The sequence below is a fragment of the Rattus norvegicus genome, chromosome 1 (assembly GCF_021556685.1).
Source record: "Rattus norvegicus strain SHRSP/BbbUtx chromosome 1, alternate assembly SHRSP_T2T, whole genome shotgun sequence".
NCBI classification, from domain to species: domain Eukaryota; kingdom Metazoa; phylum Chordata; class Mammalia; order Rodentia; family Muridae; genus Rattus; species Rattus norvegicus.
In genome coordinates this window covers 178,162,112-178,188,895 of record NC_141534.1, presented here as the reverse complement: position 1 = coordinate 178,188,895, position 26,784 = coordinate 178,162,112, and the positions used below count along the sequence as shown (strand labels likewise).

Below are 26,784 nucleotides of genomic sequence, written 5' to 3'. Positions count from 1 at the left end.
CTCCTCCTGTACCATGCCTGCCTGGACGCTGTTATGTTCCTGCTTTGATGATACTGGACTGAACTCTAAACCTGTAAGCCATTTAAATGTTGTCCTTTATAAGAGTTGCCTTGGTCACGGTGTCTCTCCACAGCAGTGAAACCCTAACTAAGACAGATCCCTATCTTAGACTGTGTTTTGCCTCCCCTGAGTGGCATGTCCAGCACCTCTGAGTTTCTCCTCCCTGAGCAGCTTATCAGTAGCATTCTGACACCTCAGCAGTGAGGCAGAAACTCAGACCCACAACTGCTGAGACAAGAACCAGTCAAAGCAACGTAAGAGAAGGACTGATAGAAACAAATGGTGACGTGTGAGGCAGGTTTCTCTGTACATGTAGGCACACAGAGAGAGGTGAATGCTGGGATTCAGTTGACTTCTTCATCCCCGCTTTTACTCAGTCTGGGACTCTAGTCCACAGGATGCTGCCATTCATGTCCAAAGTAGCTCCTCCTTGGTCAGTTAAGCCTCTGGAAACACCCTCACACATATCCAGAGATATGTCTCCCAGATGATCCAAACCCTAGATGATTGCCAGTGAGAACCAACTATCTCACAGGGATGTGAATGTATATTTGTCCCATTTGAAATACAACCCAAGCAAGTGGAAACAAAAATACTGCTAACTGAACAATTACTGTGTGCTTTTTACATACCAGGCCCTACGCCAAGAGCTTTACATATATTATTTATTTTAAACCCAGCAATTATATATGTGACTAAACCTATCTTCCTGATGAGGAAATTCAAATACCAAAGGCTGTTGCACAGGTAGCATTTGGTGGTGTTATTTGTATGCAATCTTCCTCCAGGAGCTATACTAACCATGCCTTCTAGTCCCTCCCCTGTTTTTCAGTCTGTTATTATGGTTTGAATGGACAGTGGCACATGAGTCTGAACACTTGGTTCCCAGGTTGTGGTTCTGTGGGAGGAGACTGTGGATCTTTTAGGAAATGGGATCTAGCTGGTGGAAATGGGTTGCTGAAGGGTGGGCCTTGAGGGTAATAGCCTGGCCCCACACTGGACTGATAGCCCCATGATCTGAGATATAAAAGGCTCTTCTGCCAACAGGGCACATAAGGCAGATGGATGCAGGCCAAATGACCATAAAAAAGCTTGGTACCATGAAGAAGAAACCTCAGACCCCGAACTGAGGCAATAGGGAAGGTGCTTTGAGAGGAAGACTCCAGTCATCACAGGCTCCGCCAGCTGTGCATTCAACACAGCTGCAGCCGTGGTTCAATGTGGCTGCACCTCAAGTTGTTGTAGCCTGGCATCATACGTATGAGGTTGGCTTTCCAGGCACACATAATGCAACAGTTTCAGCATCATGGAGTCTATGCCAAATTCCCCCAAAACCCAGTGGCCAGGCAATGTGTGGCAGGGTCAGGTTCCCCCAGAGAGAGACCCGAGATACCAATACATGGAGCTTTGAAAGTGAAGCTACATTGCTATGAAGACTATGGGATATTGGAGATACTGTGAATGTGGGATGAGGAAAGGCTGCAAGTTCGAAGTGGAGCCAGCCCTAGAGAGAATGCACATGCACAGCTGGGAGTAAGCTTGGAGGAGCAGGTCTACCTAAGCCTATAGTTCGAAAAATGTCACCTCAAGTTCCAGGTGCCAGCCCCGGAGCTGCAGGATTTATTTACCCTGCTGGATTCTGCTCTTGCTTTGCTCTGGTCTTGCTATTCTCCAGCTTCTCCTTTTGGAATGGGAATGTTTACTCTGTGCAATCGTACACTGCAAGTGTGTACTTTCCCTTTTATTTTGCAGGAGTTTACAGTCAAGAGATTATGAGAGCCAGAAAGGACTTCAGGCTGTTTTCTTTTTAACTGTTGGAACTGTTAAGGCTATAGGGACTTAGGGAGGTGGATTTCATTTTGTGTTACAAGATAGCCAAGAGTCTATGAGAGCCAGGGCCAGCATGTTATGGTTTGAATATGAAATATCCCCAGTGGGTCCATGCACTTGAACACTTGGTCTCTAGCTGGTGGCACTATTTTAGGAAGCCATGGATCTTTAAGAGATGTGAGAAGGCTAGACTGATTCCATAGCAGGGTTCAAACTGGCACTTAAGGAGACAAGGCCTAAATCTCAGTTTCCAAGAACTGGGCAATTCCAGGCAAGTCCAGTCCTCAGAAGCTGCCCCGTCACCTGGCCTGAGGCAAGGCCAATGGGTCAGCAGCAGTTTCCAGATCTCCTCAACTACTTCCTCAGCAACAGTTTCCAGACCTCCCCAGCAGGCTTCCAGATCCCATGCCCTGGTAATGGAATGACTGTAGAGATGGAGCCAACAGATTAACATAGAGGTCACCTATCCTGGTATTCCCTACTGCGCTTTAAATCAGGCCTGCCAATTCATTTGGTTGTCTCTCTATCTTGGTATTGGGCAACCCCAACATGCTGGACTTCTGCAGAATAAAACACTCTGTGTTTATATACTATTTGAGTTTGGGGTGTCATTCTTTGGTGAATCATGGACCCTTACAGATGGGGTCCAGCTAGCAGAAGTGAGTCCCTGCTTCTGGTCCAAGAGCTCTGCTTCCTAATCCATTGAAATATAACACATTATACCATAAGGTTCCACTGCCCTGTGCAGAGTCCCAGCATCCACATTTCCAGCTCTGACAGACTATATCCTCTTGAATTGGAACCAAATAAATTGTTCCTTCTTAAAATTGGTCTGTCAGGTTTTGGCCACCGCAATAAATGAAGTAACTAATCTATCTGCCAAACATGTTTGTATCTTGCCTCATTATGCAAAAGGATTTGGTGAAATTCATCAAGTAGACTAAAACTAAAACCATAGAATTATTCATGGCTCAGGCTGTTGACAAGGAGCCAGTGACCTATTTAAAACCTTCTAGTTAATATGTATCAAAAAATGTGTTCAGTTCAGAAAAATTGCAAAAGAGGGCACTACAGAAAAGGGTGGGCTACATGCCAAAATGTTTCAAAAATACTTACACCGTGCAGGGATGTGTGTGATTTGACTGATGGGAAATTAGTTTTTTACTGCCCCCATGAAATATGTACTAAACATGTATTTAAAAATTTTTTAAAGCTGAATCAGGATTCAACGTCATGTAAAACAGATTTCACTCTACCTAGTTAAATATATAAAGGGATTTACAAGGAGGAATTGGGTGTTTCTAAAAGTACCAGAAAACTTGGAACAACAGGGTTGAGGCCAGACTTTCAGAGACAACTTCCAGAACCCCTTTACAGAACTAGCCCAACCAGGGTACCACACTTATGTGACACAGAATTGGGAGTCTGGAAGCGCTGCCATGAACTAAACCAGCAATATGGGTGCCCTATGTCTATCTCTCTTCATCCTTCAGGTGTTGGCGCCCGATGCTGGGCCATCTGCTCCAATTGTCTCAGGGAAAAAAAAAAAACAAAAAAACAAAAAAAACAGACAAAAACATTTCTTCCTACTGGAAACCACAGATGTGGCAAAGTATAGTCTTCACTTGAACATTCATATTCAACTTCCATACAGTCCTAAGGCACACCTGTTTTACAGACACTAGGGATATAATCCAACCTGTAAGGTCTTCTGGTAAATGTAATCTCTGTGTTTCTAGCTTCAAACAGTAAGACCTGCTATTAGAATTAAATTCTTCAATCTATGATGTAATCAACAATCAGAGGCCAAACTATTAATCAGACTAGTGCCCCCACCCATCTTGCTCCAGGCCTGACGTAACTCCTGGCAGGAGTGAAGAAAGACAGTTGTGCCCCTCCCTTTGGCTATCGGACAATTGAAAGGATGCTCTCCCAAAAGTGTTGGGAAAAGAAGAGGGCTGAAGCCTGGTGTCAGTCTAAGGAAGAACGTGGTTCCCAGGAAAAGATTCCATGCAGTTCTGAGAACTTGTCAGATCACTTTGCAGGGTAGACAAGAGCCAGGACAATGACAGGTCATTGATAGGCAGGACATCTTCACCAGAAACCTCATGGTTTATGCGTACAACTAGTGACCACTGGCTAAAGAGAAGGGTTCTAGACACTTTGTCCTTACTATCTTACTTCCTATCAGTTCTGCTGCTATAAACTTGAACAACAAAAATTATTTTTTGAGAAGTTAGACATGATGGTACAAATCTGTAATCCTAGGAAGGTAAAGACAGGAGGATTAGGATTTCCTGGTCATCCTCAAGTCCATACTTACTGAGTTTAAGACCAGCTTGAGCTACATGAGACCCAGTCTCAAAAAAAGACCCAAAAATGTAAAGACAAAAATTCATTATTATTTCTGAAAACCCTAAACGTCATGCCAAAAGGAGTTAATTGCCCAACAACAATGAATGAGAAAAAGACTTTAGTATCTGGACTTTACAGGAAGCCTATAATAATATCTACATTAATTGTCTCATTGCTGTGATAAAATATCTGGCCAAAGCAACTTCAGGAAAGGTTTATTTTGACTCATGTTTCAAGGGTACCATCTATCATTCTGGGAAGATTATAGTGGGAGGAGCTGAGGCACCTGGTCACATAGTATTCAGTAGGGAAGCACAGAGGGATGAAACTGATCTTCACTGTGCTTTCTTTCTATGAAGCACAGACCCCATCCTATGACATGATGCCCTCCACCACACACATACACACACACACACACACACACACACACACACACACACACACACACACATACACAAAGAGGGGTGGCATGGAATGTTCTAAAGTGGATACGACGACTGTTTAGTCCATAAGCGTAACCTCAAATTAAAGTCCTTTCTGGGAGCCTTCTTCTAATGCTACTAGAAAGAATGTTCTCTCTCCCCAGAAGTTTTGAGATGTCTTCATACCATGAAGAGAGGGCTTATCATCAATAGATATAATATAGAGTCAAACAGACTTTATTTAAGGCATAGAATCCATCCATGCCCAAACTGATGAACTTACGATGCTGGTTTTTGTTCAAGCAGGGTCTCAATACCTAGCCTAAGAACTTGAGTTTGCCATTCTCCTGCTATAGTCTCTCCTGCTATAGCCTCTCCTGCTATAGCCTCTCCTGCGTGCTGGGATTATAGGCATGTGCCACCACACCTGCTTTGTGTAGTGCTAGGGACTGAACCTAGCACCTGGGAGTGCACTCCAGTATTCAGGCACACACACTGAATAAATGTAACTTTGAGAAATCCTTCTTGACCCTGGAGCAGGAGACATGTAAGATGACAGAAGGAAGAGGATGAGCACTAAAAACACTAACATAGGGCTGGAGACATGACTCAGTGGTTAAAAGCATTGGCAACTCTTACAGAGGACCCAGGTTCGATTCTCAGTACCCACCTGGTTGTTTTTAACCATCTATAACTCCAGTTAGCAGATCCAATACTTTTGGCCTCTATAAACACCAAGAATGAGAGTGGTGCACAGCCATACATGCAAGCAAAACACCCACACACATAATTAAAAAACTAACAACAGGGCTGGAGTCAGTGGTTAAGAGCACTGACTGCTCTTCCAGAAGTCCTGAGTTCAAATCCAGAAACCACATGGTGGCTCACAACCATCTTGAATGAGATCTGATGCCTTCTTCTGGTGTGTCCAACAGCTACAGTGTACTTGTATATAATAAATTAATAAATCTTTTTTAAAAAACCTAATGACAACAAAAACACTAATAAAAAATAACAACACCTGCGGTGGTTTGAATATGCTTGGCCCATGAGAAGTAGCACTTTTAGGAGGTGTGGTCTTGTTAAAAGAAGTATGTCCTTGTGGAGGTGGGGCTTTGAGGTCTCATATATATGCTCAAGTCTGGCAGATGTGGTCTTTGATGCCTACTGGAAGAGGCATCTCTCTGGGCGGCTTTCAGATCCAGATGTAGAACTCTCCAAAGCACCATGTCTGCCTGGACACTCCCATGCTTCCTACCATGTGGATAATGGACTGAAACTGTAAGCCAACCCCAATTAAATGCTGTCTTTATAAGAGTTGCTTTGGTCATGGTGTTTCTTTATAACAGTGGAAACCCTAACTAAGACAGAAGTTGGTACTGGGGACTGGGGTATTGCTGTGATAGGTCTGACCATGTTTTCTTTTTTTTTTTTTTTTTTTTTTTTTTTTTGAGGAATGTGGATTTGGGAACTTTGGATTTGTAAAGCAGTAGAATGCTTTAAGTGGGGGCTTAATGGGTCATCCTAGTAGGAATATGGAAGACAGTTGTACTGAGAGTGATTTAAAATGTGGGGGCACGGCTCAAGAAATTTCAGAGGAAAATAATTTTACTATGTTGCCTGGAGATCATTCTTATGTTTTGGTGAAGAAAGTGGTTGCTTTTGCCCTTTTCTTAAGAGTCTGTCCAAGGCGAATGTAAAGAGATTCAGACTGGTTGCACTGAGGAAGAGGGTCTCAAAATAAAACCTAACATAGACTCTGCCCTGTGGTTCACCCTTATAAAGAGTGTTTTGATCCAGCATAGCAAGCTGTAAAAGAAAAAATACAAAATGTATGTTTAGGATATTAAAGGGACACCAGGAAGTAGAATGGCACTAAATCCTGTATTCAAGGATGTTAAATGAAATTGAGGAACTGGTGATTTCATGGCAGGATCCCACCCAACTGAGCTTACTGTTTATGTTTGCAATTGAAGAAGCGATAGTTATATCCTTATGTACTATTATGACCTGGTTGTTGTTTTCATTTGGACATAAAGAGATACGATTGTGTGTCAAATTGACAAGGGATAGATTGTGATGGCTATTCTTCCTTGTCAATTTGACTATATCTGAATAAACTACAATCCAGAACTTAAAAAGGATCTTGTGAAAAGGTAAAGACAGACTTAGATTCAGGCATGGAAGTCTATGCCTTTAATCCCAGCACTCAGTATACAGATCTTTGAGTTCAAGGTCAGTCTAAGTGCAAGTTCCAGGACAGCCTAGCTTAGGCAGTGAAAGAGTTGGAAAACAGAAAGCTACTGATGATGTAATAGAACAAGGGGGCCATGTTCCAGCCCACCACTCAGCAGAACTCAGCACCTTTGGCCATACGGCTCTGGCTTTAGAATCAAGAGTAGAAGGGGTAACTGGGATAATTGATGCTGGTTAGCTGGTGAATCACTGTGATTAAGAAGAGACTGGGCTACATAGATGGCTCAGAGGTTCCCAGCAACCACATGGTGGCTCACAACCATCTGTAATAGGATCTGATGCCCGCTTCTGGTGTGTCTAAAGACAGTGACAGTATAAATAAATCTTTATAAAAGGAGAAGAAGCAGAAGCAGCTGATTTTTTGGTCTAGTATTTCTTCACTATGATGTTTTAAAATGGTAATGTATATCCTGTGATATTGGGAGTGTGTGATTTGCTTTTTTTTTTTATTTTATAGGGGATTACAGTTAAGAGACTGCATGAATCTCAGAAGAGGCTTTGAATAGTGATTGAAACTGTGATAGACAATGGTGGCTTTTGAAGTTGGACTAAATGTATTTTGCATTATGCTATGGCTAGGTATGGCCCCCATGGACTCATGTGTTTGAACAAGCCTATGGAGGCCAGGGAATGGAATATGGTGGTTTCAATATGCTTGGCTCGTGGAAAGTGGCACTATTAGGAGGTGTGGCCTTATTGGAGGAGGTGTAGCCTTGTTAGGAGAAGTGTATACTTGGGGGCCGGGCTTTGGGGTCTCATATATTTACTCAAATCTGGCCAGTGTGACAGTCTCGTCTGGCTGCCTGCTAGAAGAGTTTTCTCTTGTCAGCGTTTAGATCAAGATGTAGAATTCTCAGCTAAGACAATGCCTGTATCTGGAAGAGATGAAGATGAGTCAAGAAAAATTGACAACTGCAAGTTTGACAGTGTAGGGTTTTAAAAGAATATAAAATCCTAAAACGTTTTTGTCAGCTTACTATTTTGTATATGGTGAATACACATAAATAAAATATGAAAGAAATAGTGAAAGTTTCAGGAGTGAATATAAGCTATTTAAAAACCTGATAATATGACATGATTGGCTTGGTTATTAACATAATCAAATGTGTTAAATTATACAACAGTTACTTCCTAGGCCTTTAAGCTTAATGAATATTATATGTTTTTAAACTTTATAATCATAAAATATGGACACTTCCAATTTACTATCATCTAATTCACAAGCTTAACTATTTCTTAAATATTTAATGTTATTTATATATTCAACTAATTAGCTGCTCTTAGACACTTGAAACTATTATTATAAATGTAATAATATCTTGGGCAGTGAGACCTTTATGAGCCTTTACATAACCTTTGCAAATCTAATATCAATAAACCAATCTTTTTTTTTGGGGGGGGGTTCTTTTTTTTCGGAGCTGGGGACTGAACCCAGGGCCTTGCGCTTCCTAGGTAAACGCTCTACCGCTGAGCTAAATCCCCAGCCCCTCAATAAACCAATCTTATACATGAGGTCACTAAACAAGTGACCTTCATGTACAAGTTTCATAGACATCGAAAGCTGAGAAAGCGTATACTGCAATGATAATGTTCACAGAAATAATAAATTATAACATCATGTTATAGTTCCTAGAAAAAATGGAGGTGCATCACTACATTCTTCCTTCAAGAAAGCAACTTCTTTGCTGCATTGTTTGAGAAAGATGATCTCTAGCTTTCAACTCTTTTAGGGTCTGTCTGCTGGCAAGCATGCCTTTCCAGGGCATCTACCAGCTGAGGAAGACAGGGTGGACTGTAAACCCCAGAGTAGGACAGTGACTCACATTACTAGATTCAGAGCTTCGTGGCTCATTATTTTTCCTAGAGAATTTAATTGTAGTGAAATCTAGCCACAACCAATGTCAACAGAATTGCCACCTCAGACTTCCCAAGGAACTGAGTTCTTGTAATCTGTTGAGCCCCAGATTACAGATTTTTGTTTTGTTTGGTGTGTGTGTGTGTGTGTGTGTGTGTGTGTGTGTGTGTGTTTACATGTGAGAGATTAAACTCAGGAATTGTTCTTCAGGAGCCAGCTTGTTTCTTTTCTGGAATTTTGATTTGCTGTTTTCTGTTGTATATGAGTGTTCTGTCTGCATGCATGTTATGCACACCACATGTGTGCCTCTTGGATCACTTGGAACTGAGCCACAATATGGGTGCTAGCAATCAACCCTAGGTCCTCTGCAGGAACAAGTGTTCTTGATATCTGAACCATCTCTCCAGCCCTCCTGCTTTGTTTCTTGAGACACTGAGATCTGGAGATTTGTAACCTGGAGATTACAAATGTGTCACCATACCTTCCTTTTTACATTGGTGCTGGAGACCAAACTCAGGGCTTCATGCTGACTCTTTCTTGTAAGCACTTTACTGAATTCTCTTCCTACCTCTCCCTCCATTTTTTGGAGACAATGTTTTGCTTTGTAACCCAGGTTGGTCTGACACTTCTCAGTCTATGTGGTAATCTTCTCTTCTTAACCCTCCCAGTGCTGGGATTACAATGTGTGCCAACACACCCAGCTTTCAGTTCCTTCTTAAAAGTGAGGCCCCACCTTCTTAATTGATATATTATTGTAATCTTACAAGTCTAATATAAATAAACTTTGCGTGCATTCATACATGCTCACAAGCAAATACACAATTTGTGGTTCAGACAACTAGAAATGAACCTAACATAGACTATCATTTGGTCATCTTTGCAAAATTTACGTTTCTATGCTCTATGTCCTCTCCTGTAAATAAGATCTAATCTTAGACTGTTGGTGAGTAAATGAGTTTATACATTAAAAGTACACAAAACAGCCAGGTGATGATGGTGCATATCTTTAATTCCAGCACTTGGAAGACAGAGGCAGGTGGATCTCTATGAATTCAAGGCCAGACTAGTCTAGAGAGCGAGTTCTAGGACAGCCAAGGCTACACGAAGAAACCCTGTCTCAAAAATCAAAATAAAAGTACACAAAACAGCCCCTGGCTCCTACAGTATATTCAATAAACAGTGCTATTATCATTATTTGCTGAGTCTTACATTGCATGCATTTTTCTCTGAACATATATTATAATATAATTATATGTAAATATGTTTTTATATATAAATATATAATAATTATAATTTGACACAGCTGTTACAGAAAAAAATCTGTATATTTCAAGAACACTATAGACTCTTCAGCGTATAGGGCCTAAGTTAAATCCTAGTTTTTAATTAAACACTAATATGCTTAATTAATTATTCTTCCCATTGTCTTTTTGTTTTGTTTTGTTTTTCCAATTTACAAAGACACAAACCAGGTATGTTAAGTTTACATTGGGAACATACATAAATATATACTAATAATGAAATTTTATTTCAAAATTATCCTTAAGCTAAACAACTGCCATCAGTTCTGATATCAAGGGTTAGGCTTCGCTGGTGGCACATGCTTTTAATCCCCACACAGAGGATTTCAAGCTTGGCCTGCCTGTCCTTTTGGAAAAGAGGGAGAACGGAGATGTTTGGCTTAAAACACTCAAATGTTGCCAGCCTACCCAACTGAGATGAGTTGGTAACTCGGAGTTAAACCTCAGAAAAAGACAGTTCTAAGGACTTTCCCTTTCGTCCTGCTGGGCCTCCTGGGAGACCTAACTACATTAGGCTTGACCTTGGCAGAACCTAAACCCCTGGCGGGTCAAGGATTACGCACGCTGAGGAAGGTGAATTTTTTCTCCCCGCTTTCAAGCACTGAGTGACAAGAGCCACGGGGTAGAGCCTGGGAGAATTAAAGTCGCTAAGACCCATCAGCCTAGGCTCGCGAGCTCCGGATCCACAGCTGTCACGGCAGCTCTTGCAGGACGCCAGAGCTGAGGGAAATGCCGACTCGGCCTCCATCTGTCTGACAGCATCAGCCACGTGGAATTGGAGGAGCCCCGGAATCCGCTCTCTAAACCAGCGCCAGGCCCACGACTGACCGGAGAACTCAGAGAACAATCGCTTCACCCGCCAGCCCGCTATTCCGGAGCCGGCTCAGCCGCTCACAGGCCACACCGCGCTTCAACCAAACCTGGCCCTTAGTCCCGCCTCACTACTCAGCGCGGATTGGTGGTAGGGATAAACTCTGTCGCTGATTGGACAACAGCGAAGTCGCTCCCGCAGACCGTAGCGTCTGGCCGCAGTGGAGCCCTAAGTGTACCTTCAGACCCTAGGCCGCTCCTTGCGAGAGTCGAGCCCTTTGAGGTGGCTTAGGTGGTCCCCCCCTTCCCGAGTTGACAGCATCACCCCGTCCCGTATCTTCCTCCCCTCTGTTTTGTTTTTCATCTCTCCCTCCTGTCTCCAGTCTGCGACGACTGGCCCCATAGATCCTCGCTGAAGGTGAGGAGCTGAGTCGCTGGCGAGTGGGCCGCTCCGAAATGGCCGCTGCCTTGAGCTGTCTAAAATGGCGGTCTCGTGCTCGGCTGGGGACCGCGACTCTGCTCTGCAGCCCAGCCGCGGCCGAGACGGTAGGCCGATGGAGATGGAGTAGAAAGGTGTCGGGTGTTGACACGACTTCATTGTCGACAGCACCGGCGACATCCCGAGCGAGAGGAATCCTGAGGCAATGGTAGGCTACGACAGGAAGCGAGCCTCCGGGGGCGTGGTGCTTCGCGAGCAGTGCACACCTATCCCTGAGGGTTAGCTGTCACTGGCTCTGGGCGAAGTGACTGCGTTGAGATACTTAAAGGCCCCAGTCGAGCTCCCCGGCCCCTCCTGCTTCCTAACCTTAATGATTTGGCCTGCGCTCCCATCTGTAAGGGTATTGTTCACACCTTGGACTGTCTGGCAGCAAAGGACCCCAAAGGGGAGAGAGACCCTAGTGTTCCCTTTCAGGGAGTAAACTGGAAATTTAGGAGAACAGATTCTTTGTCCTCAAGAGCTGGTGGGTTATACCTCTGAAGAGAAAGGAATAAGATGCCCTTTTAAGACATCTACTTTGTGTGTGTGTGTGTGTGTGTGTGTGTGTGTGCCCACTTAACAACAAGGTGGGGAAATCTTAAGATGAACCAGCGGCTCCATGAAGTTCTGTTTTGCTAAATTCAACTCGAGGCTAGAAGGAGAGTTCACTACCAAGGAATAGGTTTTCTAACTGCTGCCTACTTTAAGATTGCTGCCTTTGGCTGTTACAACACACTCGCAATCTGTTTCTACATACACACACCAACCTCTAGTACCAGATGCTTTTGTGCTGGATGAAGTAGAAAACTCACGAGTAATGTCCTTACACTTGGGCTGCACAGTCTAACTTTTGGGAGCTCTGTTCTTTATTCTTCATTAACAAAATGTGTTAACCTAGCAGGTGATGACTTCTCTGTGTCTTTCTCTAAAATGCAGTCATTGATAATCTCAGGTTCTTGACAATTAAATGAATTACCAATATGAGGAATTGAGCACAGATACTAACAGGTCACAGAAAATAAGAGAGTTCTCCGTAAGGATTAATTGTTAGATGGGGACAGACTGGTTATACTAACAGCATATATCACGTAACACTTGCATATGTAATTTCACTTTAGATTGAGTTTTTAGTTTTAGAGGTATTGAAATAGGGTTGTACTGAAGAAGAAGGAGGAGGAGGAAGAAGAGGAGAAGGAGGAAGAAGAAGAGGAGGAAGAGGAGGAGGAAGAAGAGGAGGAAGAAGAGGAGGAGGAGGGAGAAGAGGAGGAAGAAGAGGAGGAAGAGGAAGAAGAGGAAGAAGAGGAGGTAGAAGAGGAGGAGGAGAGGAAGAAGAAGAAGAAGAAGAAGAAGAAGAAGAAGAAGAAGAAGAAGAAGAAGAAGAAGAAGAAGAAGAAGAAGACAACGACGATGACGAAGACGAAGAAGCAGAAGCAGCAGCAGCTCAGTTGGTTTTTGTCCACCCCCAACAATGTTTCTTTGATGTCAGTGGGTAAAAAAGAATTTCAAAGCAGGGAAATTATCAGAACAATAAGTGGAGTAGAAAATATTTGCATGTTTACTACATACTAGGCATTCTCTGTTTACATCTCAAGAGCTGCACTGCAGTGAAGAATTTGTGTTGACTGTACTTAAAATATAGTAAATTGTCATAGTAGAAGTTTATAGTTCTGCTTGTTGCAGTGTCTGATTTTAACTTTTTTTATTCTAGGCTTCTGGTTACTCCCATTCCCACCCTATTCCTTAATTTTATTCTTTTGAAGAGTCTGCATTTCAAGCTATCACGTTGGAGAGAGTGATTACAGAAAGAAGTGTTCATTGTTTCAGGTATCTTACCTACTAGCTGTTAACAGGAGAGTCATTTTGATTGAAGATCTAAAAGGATAGGATAGAGCTTAATCCTTAACCACATGACATTTGAACCAACAGGAGCAATCTCTATACCTTTACAAATTCAAACCTTAGGAAACAGTATTCATTATTGGTCTGAAGTTTGCATTATCCTTGAGTTTTCTTTTATTACATGAGAGAAAAATCTATTAAAGTGAGTTTATATTTTCTTAAGATTCTGATCTTGGCACAATAATAGGCAGAGTAACTAGTAACAATGTGCATTACTTGAAATAAATCTCAACTCAGATAATGTAAGTATATATTATATGTACTTTTAAGTCTGGAGAAATAGTGTCTACTTTTTGGTCTGCAGTTTACTTTTTATTGTTAACACATAATGCTTAGAATACAGTAGAGCTCTCTGTCTTGGAGCAGCATGTATTTTTAATACAGCTTATTAGAATTGTTGAAGCTCTGAAGGGAGACTTCTGATATATAATATTATCAACATTGAGTACATCTAGTGGCAATAGTTATCAGAAAGATAAAAGAAACTTTAAAATATTATACATTGTGAGATAAGGTTGGTAAATTATAGCCCACGAAGTCTGTTTTGGTACATAAAAGTTTTATTGGAACACCCACCCATTCTTTGATCTGTTGTTATGCTCTAACTACAGAGTTGAATAGTTTCAACAGAGCCTGTGTGACCAACAAAGCAAGCATTTTTACTGTATGGTCTTAAATATTTATTAACCCTTGCCATGGAAGATGTTTCTAAAGAACCCTTCCTTTAAAATGTACACACAAACTCATTATTATTTCTTACCCTACTAGTTTCCAGATTCTTTTAGAATGTTAATATTCTCTGCATGTTTTGAGAAAAAAAATGACACTACCAATAATAGTTTTTCTTTATAGTTTTAATATGATTTGAATGTAATTTTAAGACTACTAAACACATTTCTATAATTTTTATTTTTATGTGACAATCTACCTTTAAGAAAGATGTGCTATATCAGGGAGCACTAGGAAGTTGTATGAGAGGTCACCTGGTAACAGAAGTGATGGTCCATCTTCATGAGCCAGATGCATAGGTAGTATTAACAAATTAACTTATGTGCTGCCGTCCATCCTCACTCATCTTTGTTTCTTGTCTTATCATTTCAAAACATTTGTGATACTCCGTGTTAAAACTAACCATGTTTTATACCACAAACTCATTACCCTTGGATCTTTGGCTGAAACAAGGAAATCTTAAATAAGAAGTAGACTGGTTTGTTACCAACTTGTATCTTAATCAGAATGCCAAAAGGTTGGTATAATACAAACTAAAGACGGGGTTGGGGATTTAGCTCAGTGGTAGAGCGCTTGCCTAGCAAGCGCAAGGCCCTGGGTTCGGTCCCCAGCTCCGAAAAAAAAAAAAAGAAAGAAAGAAAAAAAAATACAAACTAAGGACGAACCACTGTAATCTTCAGTTTCTGGAAAATCAGAAAATGAGCTTTCCAGGGTCAAATGTTGTCACTTCCAATAAAATAGCAACATTTTGTTAAAAAAAAAAAAAGAAAGAAAATATGAAAAATTATTTGTCCTTTGCATGCATTTATTTACTTTGGAAATTGAAATGCACCTCATGCTTAGTGTGTACTCTGTAAGAAAATTGTATCCAATAGCTCTTTAGCCTCTAGTATGCTTGAAGACATCAGAAACTAAACACTCTGTGTATAGGACAAAGACATCATCTTTTTCAAGCAGTATCTTGATTTACCTGAAAATGGAAAACCTCCAACACCTAAGATTGTCAATCCAGAGAAGGAAAGTGCTACAGAAGCATCATACAATGTAAGTTACAACATAGCCCTGAGTGGAGAGGTTCAGACTGTTGGAGAATTGCTTATTAAACCTTGTGCAAAAGATGTCATGATGCGGTGTCTGATGAACAGTACAGTAGTAGGTGCAGCACAACTCTCGAACAGCACCATGGCCATCGGACTCAAGCTCTAGCTGCGATACTGCAGAAGAACTTGTTAGGACACTGAGAATTTGTGATGGGTCGTCACTGCAACTAGATGAGTCAGCTGATGGTTCAGGACTTGCTGTGCTGTGCTTATTGGTTATAGGTTTAATAAATCTACCAAGGAGGACCTACTCTTACATGAATCTTTACAGAGTAACAGAACTAGTGAAGAAATAGTCAACTGTATCAACAATTTTCTGCAGAGACATGAAATTGAATGGAAGAAATGTGTTGATGTTTGCAGTGATGCTTGTAGGGTAGTGGATGGGAAAATTGCTGAGGCTGTCACCTTAAAACATGTAGTTCCAGAAAGAACCAGTAGTCACTGCCTATTATATCGGCACACATTAGCAGTTAAAATAATGCCCCTATCTGTAAAAAATGTGCTAAATCAAGCAGTACACAGTATCAATTTCATTAAAGCTCGATCACATCAATCCCAGTTACTAGAAATCTTATGTGAAGAAATGGGTGCTCTGCACATAGCTCTTCTGAGTATAGAAATAAGGTGGCTTTCTCCGGGTAAAGTTCTTATAAGGCTTTTTGAGCTTCGGCTTGAACTGTTGGTTTTTGTGGATTCTGCTTTTTGACTATCTGATTTCTTAACAAACTTTGCTGCTAAGACTTGCATACCTTGCTGATATTTTTACTAAATTGAATGATGTTAATATATCAATGCCAGAAAAGAATGTTCCAATGTTTACAGTGTTTGATAAAGTATCTTCAGTAAGAGAAGAAGAAAACTTGGTTTTCCTACACTCTGAATTTTTGACCGAGATTAATTCTACAGTGGATAAAGATATCTGCAGTGCTATCAGGCAGCATCTAAAGGGTTTTCTTCTTGGGGTTGAGGATTTGGCTCAGTGGTAGAGCGCTTGCCTAGCAAGCGCAAGGCCCTGGGTTCGGTCCCCAGCTCCGGGAAAAAAAAAAAAAAGGGTTTTCTTCTCGACTCTTTTAAAATATTTTTCTGTGACAAGTGATAATAATACTTGAGTTAGAAATCCATTTATGGTAACTGTTAAACCAGCCTCATTAGTAGCTCAGAACCATGAGAGCCTGATTGATTTAACATCTGAATCCCAAGTGAAGGAAAATTTCAGTGAACTGACACTGAATGATTTTTGGAGTAGCCTAATTCAAGAATATACAACATTGCAAGATGTGCTGTTCACGTCTTCTTCCTTTTACAGCAATGCACCTGTGTGAAACAGGGTTTCATGTTATGCTGACACAAAACCAAAATATAGGAAAAGACTTAATGCTGTGGCTCATATGTGGATCTGCCTTAGCAACATCATACCTAATATTAAACCAATATATGGCAAAAGACGGGGAAACACTGTTCTCATCAAAATTGAATGACTTTGCATGTCTATTGTTAATGTAAGGTGAAAATAAAAGATGAATTCATCTCTAATACTGAGATTTTAAGAAACTGAGTCAAAAATTCAAATATGTTAATGCCATTATTTCTTACATTGTAAATTTCAGAGGATTCCACAAATTACAACTAGGAAATGACAGTCTGTAAAACTAAATTCTGGTTCCTTAGTGTAACACATTAGGATATGCTCCCTACCTTTTTTCGAACCATTCTTGGCCTACAAATGTCTAGTTCTTTTTTTTTTTTTTAAGATTTATTTATTTATTTATTTTTCAACCATGTGGTTGCTGGGAATTGAACTCAGGACCTCTGGAAGAGCAGACAGTGCTCTTAACTACTGAGCCATCCTTCTAGCCCCAAATGTCTAGTTCTATGAAATATCTTTCCATTCCATAAAATATCAGTTTCATGTTTTCAGGTCTCAAAAGCCTGTCATCCACGTAGTCTCTGGTGACTCCTACTACAATACTATGACTTAACTTTTTGTCACATTGCTTTTTCTATATATTTTAGGTTTTTGCCCTATTTTATTCTGGTGTAGTGTGTGTGTGTGTGTGTGTGTGTGTGTGTGTGTGTGTGTGTGTGTGGTGATTTCAGATGTTACTGGGCTGAACTTTTAGAGGCCCTTACCTAGCTCTCTACTTTCATTATCTGACAAAAGCCTTTCTTAAAGTTCAGTAAAAAGGAGGGGAATGATAGGTAAAGGAGAACCACAAAAAATGGAAATAGAGATTTCCTACTGTAGTGGTTGGTGTGGTGGGATGTGTACACCATGATACACTTTGCATTGTTTTTTGCTTGTGACTTAGGTATTCTGCCAGGTAGAATTCAGTATGAACCTTCTACAGAAGTCATTGAGGAATGTCCTAACATTTTGATAAAGGTTGAATTCCAGAAGGAAAGGAGCAGAAGTATGAAGCATATTTTAGATATTTTTCTCAATATTTTTAGATTATTGAAAATTCCATTGTACTATGGCCTATCTTAATGAGATTTTTTGTGTAAAATACTTGGTTGGCTTATTTGTTTAATTTATAATACAATTAATTGGCACTATCTTAGAATACTTATTTATTTATTTATTTTTACACTCCAGATTTTATTCCCCTCCCCGTCCATCCCCTGAAAGTCTACATCCCATACTCCACCCCCCACCTACCCCTCCCCCAGTCTCCATCCCATCCACCCCACCAGACCTCTAAACTTCCTGGGGCCTCCAGTCTCTTGAGGGTTACAGTTATCTTCTCTGACTGAACCCAGACCAGGGAGTCCTCTGCTGTATATGTGTTGGGGGCCTCATTTAGTTGGTGTATGCTGTCTGGTTGGTGATCCAGTGCCTAAGAGATCTCAGGGGTCCAGGTTAATTGAGACTGCTGGTCCTCCTACATGGTTGCCTTCCTCCTCAGCTTCCTTCAGCTTTTCCCTAATTCAGCCAGAGGGGTCAGCAGCTTCTGTGCATTGGTTGGGTGCACAGATCTACATCCTACTCTTTCAGCTGCTTGTTGGGTCTTTTGGAGAGCAGTCATGGTAGGTCCCTTTTTATGAGTGCCCCATAGCTTCATTAATGGTGTCAGGTCTTGGGGCCACCCCTTGAGCTGGATCCCACTTTGAGCTTGTCACTGGACCTTTTTTTCCTCAGGCTCCTCTCCATTTCCATCCCTGTATATTTCAGATAGGAAGAATTATGGGTCAGAGCTTTGGCTATGGATTAGCAACCCCATCCCTCACTTGATGCTCTGTCTTTCTGCTGGAAGTGGGGTCAGTAAGTTCCCTCTCCTCACTGTAGGGCCTTTCATCTAGGGTCCCCCCCCCACCCTTTGAGTCCTGAGGATCTCTCACTTCCCAGTTCTCTAGTACATTCTAAAGGGTCCTCCCAACCTGTTTCAGTTCTTTCTGCTGGCATTCAGGGCTTCAGTATACCAGATCATGTTCCCCTCTCTCTCCATCCCCATCCCCTTTCATTCCCCTATCCCTCCCTTCCTCCCCCCCTTATGGTTGCTTTCTTCTCCCTCCCAAGTAGAACTAAGAAGTCCTCACTTGGGCCCTTCAGCTTGTTGACCTTTCTGAGTTCTGTGGACTGTATTTTTTTTTTTTTTTTAGCTAATATCCACTTATTAGAACATACTGTGCATGTCCTTTTTGGTCTTTGTTACATCACTCAGGATGACATTTTCTAGTTCCATCCATTTGCCTGCTTGGAATACTTTTTTAAATTCCTATTGATTTGCTGTCTCTGGACTAGTTTTTCCATGGTATGTCATATAACCTTGGTAACCAATTCTGTTAGATATTTTGTATTCAAGAGCTACTACAGATAGTCGTTATTTAATCTCACTTACTGAAGCATGTATTTTCCTGCTTTGGTAAAATGACTTGGATTCTAATGTCCATTTTACTGCTTAACTAGATGTTTGACTATGGCATTCTGAACTTCTTAAACTTCACTTCATTGATTTTTAAAATTAGCTTTTCAGGGTGATTTTGAAAATTTAGTGGGAATGTGTTTAAAGACTGTAATCCAGAATAGGTATATGGCATATGCCCTCTACCTTATCCAGCATCCCAGATAAATTTGACTTACTAATTCATGAAAGACAGTCAATAGAACACGTATTTTGATCTGAGGCAGAATGAAGCACGTCTGTCTAGGTTTTCCTCTTCTCCTGCCTTTGTCAGATTAGTAAATACCTATTTATCAGTTGCCTTAGTAAACATGTTATGGTTAATGTTTATAACAATGCTATCTGACTTGGGCTTGAGTGAGGTTACACACTGAGTAGCAAAATTTAGTCTTTCTCAAAAATGGTACTTTTCTCTGTCATTGCCAGTCAGACTTTTCAAAGAAATGCAGACGTGACTTTATAAATTCAGTACAACATTCCCTCCTAAAATCCAAATATTTCTTTGAAATCTGTTTTCTTCTGAATTCATCTAAAATGGATCACCTACTTTATAACTTTATATTTCTGTAAAAAAATACAAATTTCTACAATATAAAGTTAAATATTCAGAAATGTGTCATAGTTTCCTATACATGCAGTACATTTTAGGTACAAGCCCTGGTATTAAACATGCCCCAGTTTGAGAAGCATGAGCAAATCTATTTCTCCATCTGTCTTGTACTGAATTCTGATAACTAAAAGACTTCTTATGTGATTAGGCTTGATTAAATCTCTCTGCAGGATGTCTCTTCAAATGCATTATTTCTCTATCTTTTCCTGAACCACATTTTTAGCAGTCTACTTTCTTCTATTTAAATCCAGTCCTGTTAACTGGGACCCTGTTACCTGCTATTAGACCTCTTGCCCAACTTGACACCAACTCAAGTGCTCTGAAACTTTTCTGGCCTATTCTATTATGAAGTACAAAACTGGGGAGAATGAACTTTAGCATGTAAAGGTGGTTCTGATTCCTGCTAGATAATAGACTAACTCCATACTACACTTCTGAGTTGTTCTAATCTGTTAGTTACAACTGAATCCCCAAAGAGAAAATTAGTTTCTTCTGTGTTTAAACACTTCTTGTCCTTCACAATTGGCTGACTGTTCTGTAAAACCCAAAGTTAGCAAATGCTGCCTCTGTCTCCCTTTCTTGACTGTTTATAAGCCCTTTGCTTATCATGACAGACAACGTTTTTGAGAACAGTATGGGAACCTTTTTCTCCAGCCAGAGGAAACCTACTATCTAATACATCTTAGACACACACACACACACACACACACACACACACACACACACACACACACACACAAATGTTAAAAGGAAAAATAAATATAATTTTACTTAATAAAATAGCTACTTGGGGTCTAAGTGATATTTTCAAGGCACCAACAATGACAGCTACTCTACCTGCCTATCTATAAAGCAGTGCCACTCTGATGTGTTCAACCCCCAAAGGGCTTTCTTAATTTTAATATCTGTATTTGCTTATCTGTAAATGCTTAGATTTCTTAATTAGAATTGTTCTGTTTTAGTCTTGATTTACGTCTGCACATAAACACTGTGGTAGTCAAGGTCTGTTCTTCCTCTTCCTCCTCCTGCTCTTCTTTCTTTTTTTAAAGACCTGTTTCTCTATAGCCCTGGCTGTCCTGGAACTAGCTCTTGTTACCAGGTTGCCTCAGACTTGGAGATCTGCCTGCCTCTGTCTCCCAAGTGCTGAGATTAAAGTCCAGCCTAGTCTACAGAGCAAGTTCCAGGACAGCAGGGCTATACAGAAAAAAACCTGCCTCAATACCCACACCCCACACCCCAACCCTGGCAAAAGGCATGTGCCACTACCACCCAGCCAGATTTTTAATGATAGAAAAGTAGATTGAATTTTCTTGTTAAAAGGTAAAATATAATTAATGAGAGTAGCTTTATGAAGCCTTCCTTAAACAGGATTAAAAATGAGCCTGTAGGGGGGAGGGTTGGGAGGGGAACACCCATAAGGAAGGGGAGGAGGAAGGGGGATGTTTGCCCGGAAACCAAAGAATTATTATTAAGTATTAAATAAATTAAAAAAAATGAGCCTGTATTTCAAGAGCTTCAAAGGCAGCATTTCTCTAGAAAAAGTCCCTACTTCCTTAAGATTGTTTTATTCCCTAAAATGTAATTTATGTATAATTTATAAAGTGGTCTCTCAGCTTTGGAAATTTATCTGTGGAACTGCTGTGTGCTTCATTTGAAGTTACTATAACTACTACTGTTAATTAGTGCAATGGAAAGAATTCTGGAGTAAGTATCAAGAGACTTCGTGTTCTGTAACTAATTAACTGTGTAAAGTTCATCCCTCTCTAGGCTTTAGTTAATTTTTTAAATGAAAGGAATTTAACTGAAGTGAGCTCTAAAATTCTTACCAGATAAGATTAAATTTTAAACTTAAGGGTTAGGGTGTAACTTTAATTTTTTTCAAAACCTATTTTTAATGATGACTCTTAAATGCTTTAACCTCCCTTTTAGCCCACCACCCACCAGAGGTAGTGGAAAAGAAAGGTTATGGGAGCAGAGGTAGGGGTGAACCTGTTTAGAAAGGTTCTTTGGAGCAACAATTCCTGTCTGTGTTGTCTGGAAATCAGCAGTTCAGTTCACAGGTTAGCAGGCAGTGGCACCTCAATCCATTCGCAGGCACTTCACAGATACACCAGCAGTCCAGGTCCATAGATGGGTTAGCAGTAGTGATGACATGACCTAGCAGAGACAGCCAGGCCTCAGCCTCAGCCTCAGCACTAGTCAACAAGAAGGACCAGGAGGAATTCTCAGCTGTGCCTCTCTCAGTAAATCGAGGATCAGCAAAGACACGAAACCCACAAGTGTTATACAGCTAGCTCAAGCAAGCCAAGCTCTGCCTCCTGCAATGTTCAAAGAGTCCTATCTATACCCTCTAAATATTACATGTCCTCCATGGGTCATGCCTCAGCACATATGTCTGTCTCAGCTGACATCACTTTGCCAATCAGCCTGAGTCCACAGAACCAGCAAGAAACTGCAGCACACCCCCAGAAGTTTTTTGGCAAGTTTCTCTCTATGGAGTCTCAACAAATTCAGCTCAACTGCGCAATGTAAGGCCAACCAGTACATGCATGTCATTAGCAAAGACTCCTTCATCATGTGTCCTTTCACGTGCTTGCTTTAACAAACCATCCTTTTTTCCTGTGTCTGCTTCAGTGAAATGTATCCTCATGAGTCTGCCTTAGTGTTTCACATCTGTGTCTACTTTAATGAAATGTTCCTTCACATGTTTGCCCCAGCAAAACAACATCCAACCAACTTTCCAAAGAACCCTTCATTTCCATTTCATTAGGGACTCAGTTATTTGATATTTAAATTTGGGATCTTTGTGGAGCTATGGCTCAGCTGTTCAGAACACTTGTTCCCGCTGAGGACGCAGTTTGGTTATCAGCACCCACATTGCAGCTCACAACTGCCTGAAACTCCAGTTGCAGGAGATTCAACTCTTTGGATTTCTGCATGCACACTTACATACTTGCAAGCAAAACACTCAAACATATATTTAAAAAAAATCTAAAAGAAAGTGAATTAAATTTTTTTCTTAGACACTAACCTTTTTCAATTTCTCTTTTACCATTTTACTTGCTATTAGTCAAATGAAAATTAACAAATTGCCCTTTCATGGATACTGACTATAAAGAATGAAGTATTTTGGAGAGAGAGAGAGAGAGAGAGAGAGAGAGAGAGAGAGAGAGAGAGAGAGAGATGTTTTGACATTTGGAAAAGATTTAAGGAAAGGCTAAAGTGTGAGGAGTTAGGTCCAGTTATCTTTTCTATTTTATAGATGAGAAGCTCAATCAGAATATGAAGTGGTATCAATATCATTGAATGGCTTTTCTCTCAGTGGAATAACTAAATAATTCATGATTTTTTTAAAGCTTTGGCTAGGTTAGTCCTGAATTGACTATATAATTGAGATTAGAGATTAGAACCTGGTCAGTTTTCTTAATTTGCTGAAGGTTAGTAAAAATGATGAGACTTTAAAAACTAACAAACAAAAACGACTTAGTAAGTTATGATTCGTAGAGGAAGTACGAAGCAGAAGTAGTTTGCATACTTCTCTATCTTAAAAGTTGCTGTCAAAAGCTTTAAATAAGTTCCCTAAAGGAGCCATTAATATAAGCTTAATGCCCATACAAGATACTCTTGAGAAACTGAGTTTATATGCTAGGTGTACTTCAGATTTCTGAGATCTATCACTTTAAAGACCATGTTGAGAAATGTACATAGTAGTTGAGATAGGAACTCTGTAACCTAGGATAGCATAAAATTCTCTTTGTAGCCCAAGCCAGCCTAAAATTCTTCTTAACTTTACCTCCCAAGTACTAAGAGTTCAGGTAAACAACACTATTCCTGTCCTCCATTTCTCAGAGTAGGGACTATACTTTGGACTTCTTTTCATACTATATAGCACTTTTTATATCAGGCTCTTTGTGTAAATTGAACCTGTTTTATCTTAGAGAAATAGAATATACTAATCAGGCCTATAATCTATAAAAAATCCCCAAATTTACTGTCTCAGTTGGGGTTTCTGTTGCTATGATGAAACACCGTGACCAAAAGTACTCTTCTTCATGGGCACATGCAGAGGCCATGGAGGAATACTGCTTACTGGCTTGCTCAGCCTACTTTCTTATAGAACCCAGGGTGGCACCACCCACAATGGACTGGGCCCTCCCTTTGATCCCTAATTAAGAAAAAGCCTTCCAGCCAGATCTATGGGTTCATTTTCTCAATTGAGGCTGCCTCCTTACAGATGACTCTAGCTTGTGTCTAGTAGCCAGTACATTTGCTCTTGTTTTTATCAAGCGAAAGGGATAATTATCACATGAAGGGCCTTAGCTAGGACCCTTCAACTGCACAGCTGCCGGATCTTTGCTGCTGTGCCTCTTCCCTACTATTCCTGTCATCCAGGAAGTCTTGTTGGGTAGATTTCATTGTTGGAAGTTTTAAGCTTAGTTTTTAAATTCTATTTTTCTTGAATCATGATTTTTTAAGACTTATATAAAGAAATATCCTTTCCTCCCTGCCCAAAGTATGTAAAGGAGAATGGTGATCTGAATAATAAAGCATGGAATAAATTTAGACAATAGGACTTTATTCCACGGCGTATCTCTGCTACCTGAAACAGTGTTTAAAAATTAGTCCGTTCTTATCCAGAAAACTTCATAGGTATTAGGTTACTCATTCTTCATAAACTATATAACCAAATCATATCTCTGTAAGAATTAATTGTTTAACACTTAGGAAATATTTTTTTTACAGGAATCTTTAAAAGGCAAATGTTTTAACTATTCCAGATGATAATGAAAAGACACTAATTAGGCTAACAGAAGGAAATGCTGCAGTATTTTCAAAACCACATATGTTTTTGGAGTACTGGAGGAAACAACAGTTTCATTCAGCAACTCTCATTCACCGTTTCTTTTCTCAAGGAAACTCCTGTGTTAAGAGACACAACTGACTACTTCTGCCTAACAGCAACTCACTTGTGAAGTGCATATCATTTAAATGTACACATGTGATCTATCAAAACACCATAGTTTGATCAGACAGTTGTCAGCAGGAATTAAACCGTCTTTTTTTTTTTTTTTTTAGAAAATCGTGTGTGTGTGTGTGTGTGTGTGTGTGTGTGTGTGTGTGTGTGTGTGTGTGTTGGAAGGGTGGATTCCAACAGGAAATTGTATTTAATCTAGAAAACAGGTTATTCTAAAACTTGCAGACAAGTACAGTATTTTGCTTTGATCTATGAGTAGTTTACAAATTCTGAGTTTAGTGACATCTCACGTTTATTTCATAAGCTAACTGAGTTAGGACATTTTCATATTCTGCAGTACTACAAAGTAAACTGTATCCTTTGTACTTTTGTTTGTTTTTATACTCAAGAGAAAAAAAACTATCAGCTAAACTGTGCTAAGAGATGAATAAAGCTTATGAAGTAAAAGATCTGAAGATGAGAACTCAAATTATGTTATCACAATCAATGAATAATCATTCAGCGTATATATGAAGCTCTACCTGGAATTTAGTCAGTGAAATAAACTAAGCCATTGCCATATGTTGTATACTCATAAAATAGCCTTAGAGAGTCATGACAAAGCTAATGATAAACATTGCATTTCCAAGTCAAAATATTTTGAAACACATGCTTGACTATTTAATAATAAAACCCTAAATTGCCCTTTCCAATTTATTGTAGTATGTAAAAGGAAATATAAGCTTCAAAAGAATGGACTCTTTGAGTCTATCTTTGTGTTCTGAACCTAAAATAATACCTGTGCTTAGCAGTTAAAGATTAAACGTTACATAGTAGTGAGGAAAGAGATTAGGTGTGACTGTCGGGTCTAATAACTTTCTAACTGTAGAACCATGAGCAAGTCCCTTAAGTCTTCTGACCCTAAATTTCTTTATCTCTTAAAGGGAAATAATAATTGGCCAGGCATAACATTGGATGATGGTGGTGGTGGTGGTGGTGGTGGTGGTGGTGGTGGTGGTGGTGGTGGTGGTGTGCTACGTTATTATTATTAATAGAGCAAACATATAATTATAGTACTTGAGGGGTGAAGGTAGGGACATGAGTTTAATACTAGCCCCAGATATGTGAGACCCCCATCTCAAAACAAAGAATGATATTCTGATCTATGCAAAGTCAAGTTATGTAAAACCACCATGGAAAATGCTGCAGCCTTATTTAAAGACAATATTTTAATACCATCAGTGTTATAACACAATGTGGCCTGCAAGAGTAGACTTAAATTCATAGTAACATTTTTTCTTTTCAATAATATACTAGGTGTCAGTTGCTTTATGTAATCATATTTAATATACATGTGGAGTAGCCTATTAACCCTGTTTTAAAGATAAGGAAACTAAATTTGATGCATTTAAAAAAACTCAAAGGCTGGGGATTTAGCTCAGTGGTAGAGCGCTTGCCTAGCAAGCACAAGGCCCTGGGTTCGGTCCCCAGCTCCGAAAAAAAGAACCAAAAAAAAAAAAAAAAAAAAAAACAAAACAAAAAAAAAACTCAAAACTTAACTAGCTTTTAGACATCAACTTTTATGTTTCTATATTTACATACTAAAGTATTGAACCAAGGACTTTGTCCATTACTTGACAAGCACTCTGCACTGAGCTACATCTCTGGCCACAGCACTATTCCCTTAATTCAGTTTCTAACATGGCAGGAATCAGATACTGCCTAGCTTCAAACTCTGCTTCAGAATCTCTCACAACCTGGTGGTGAAGTGTTGGCCAGGACTATAGTCATTTTGAGACTCCACGAGAGAAAAAATGCACTTCCAAGCTTATTTGTGTCAGCAAGATGTGACACTACTCTATTGAACTACATCCCCCAGCTCTGAAGTCCATCTAGTCAAATCTCGTTGTTCTAGAATTGATACCACTGAATTTCTTCTGTGTTCTACTATTCAAAACAAGTCACATGGATGCTCTTCCTAGTCAAAGTATGAGAGTATTACACTAGGGTGTAAATCCAAGGAGGCCCAGAGCAGTGTCAGCCACTTTCGGAGGCATCTCCCACAGCCTGGGATTGGTGAACTTGCTTTTCCAGTTTCACAAAGTAGCAAACCTGAGACTCTAAGTCCCATCTGCCTGGGTCAAGGCCAGTGTACTTATCTATTACGCTTCTCCCAGTGAATGCATAGCCATAATGGACTGGATTTATCCCACTAGAAAT

At 40.1% G+C, this 26,784-nt stretch overlaps 1 pseudogene across 1 annotated transcript; it reads left to right on the top strand.

Annotated features, from left to right (window-relative positions):
* Positions 1 to 9,927: 9,927 nt before the first annotated feature.
* Zbed5-ps1 (zinc finger BED-type containing 5, pseudogene 1) lies at positions 9,928 to 16,637 on the top strand (annotated as a pseudogene). The gene is given in 2 exon segments (NR_175865.1): positions 9,928 to 11,307; positions 13,076 to 16,637. The product of NR_175865.1 is annotated as a zinc finger BED-type containing 5, pseudogene 1 (transcript).
* Positions 16,638 to 26,784: the final 10,147 nt, after the last annotated feature.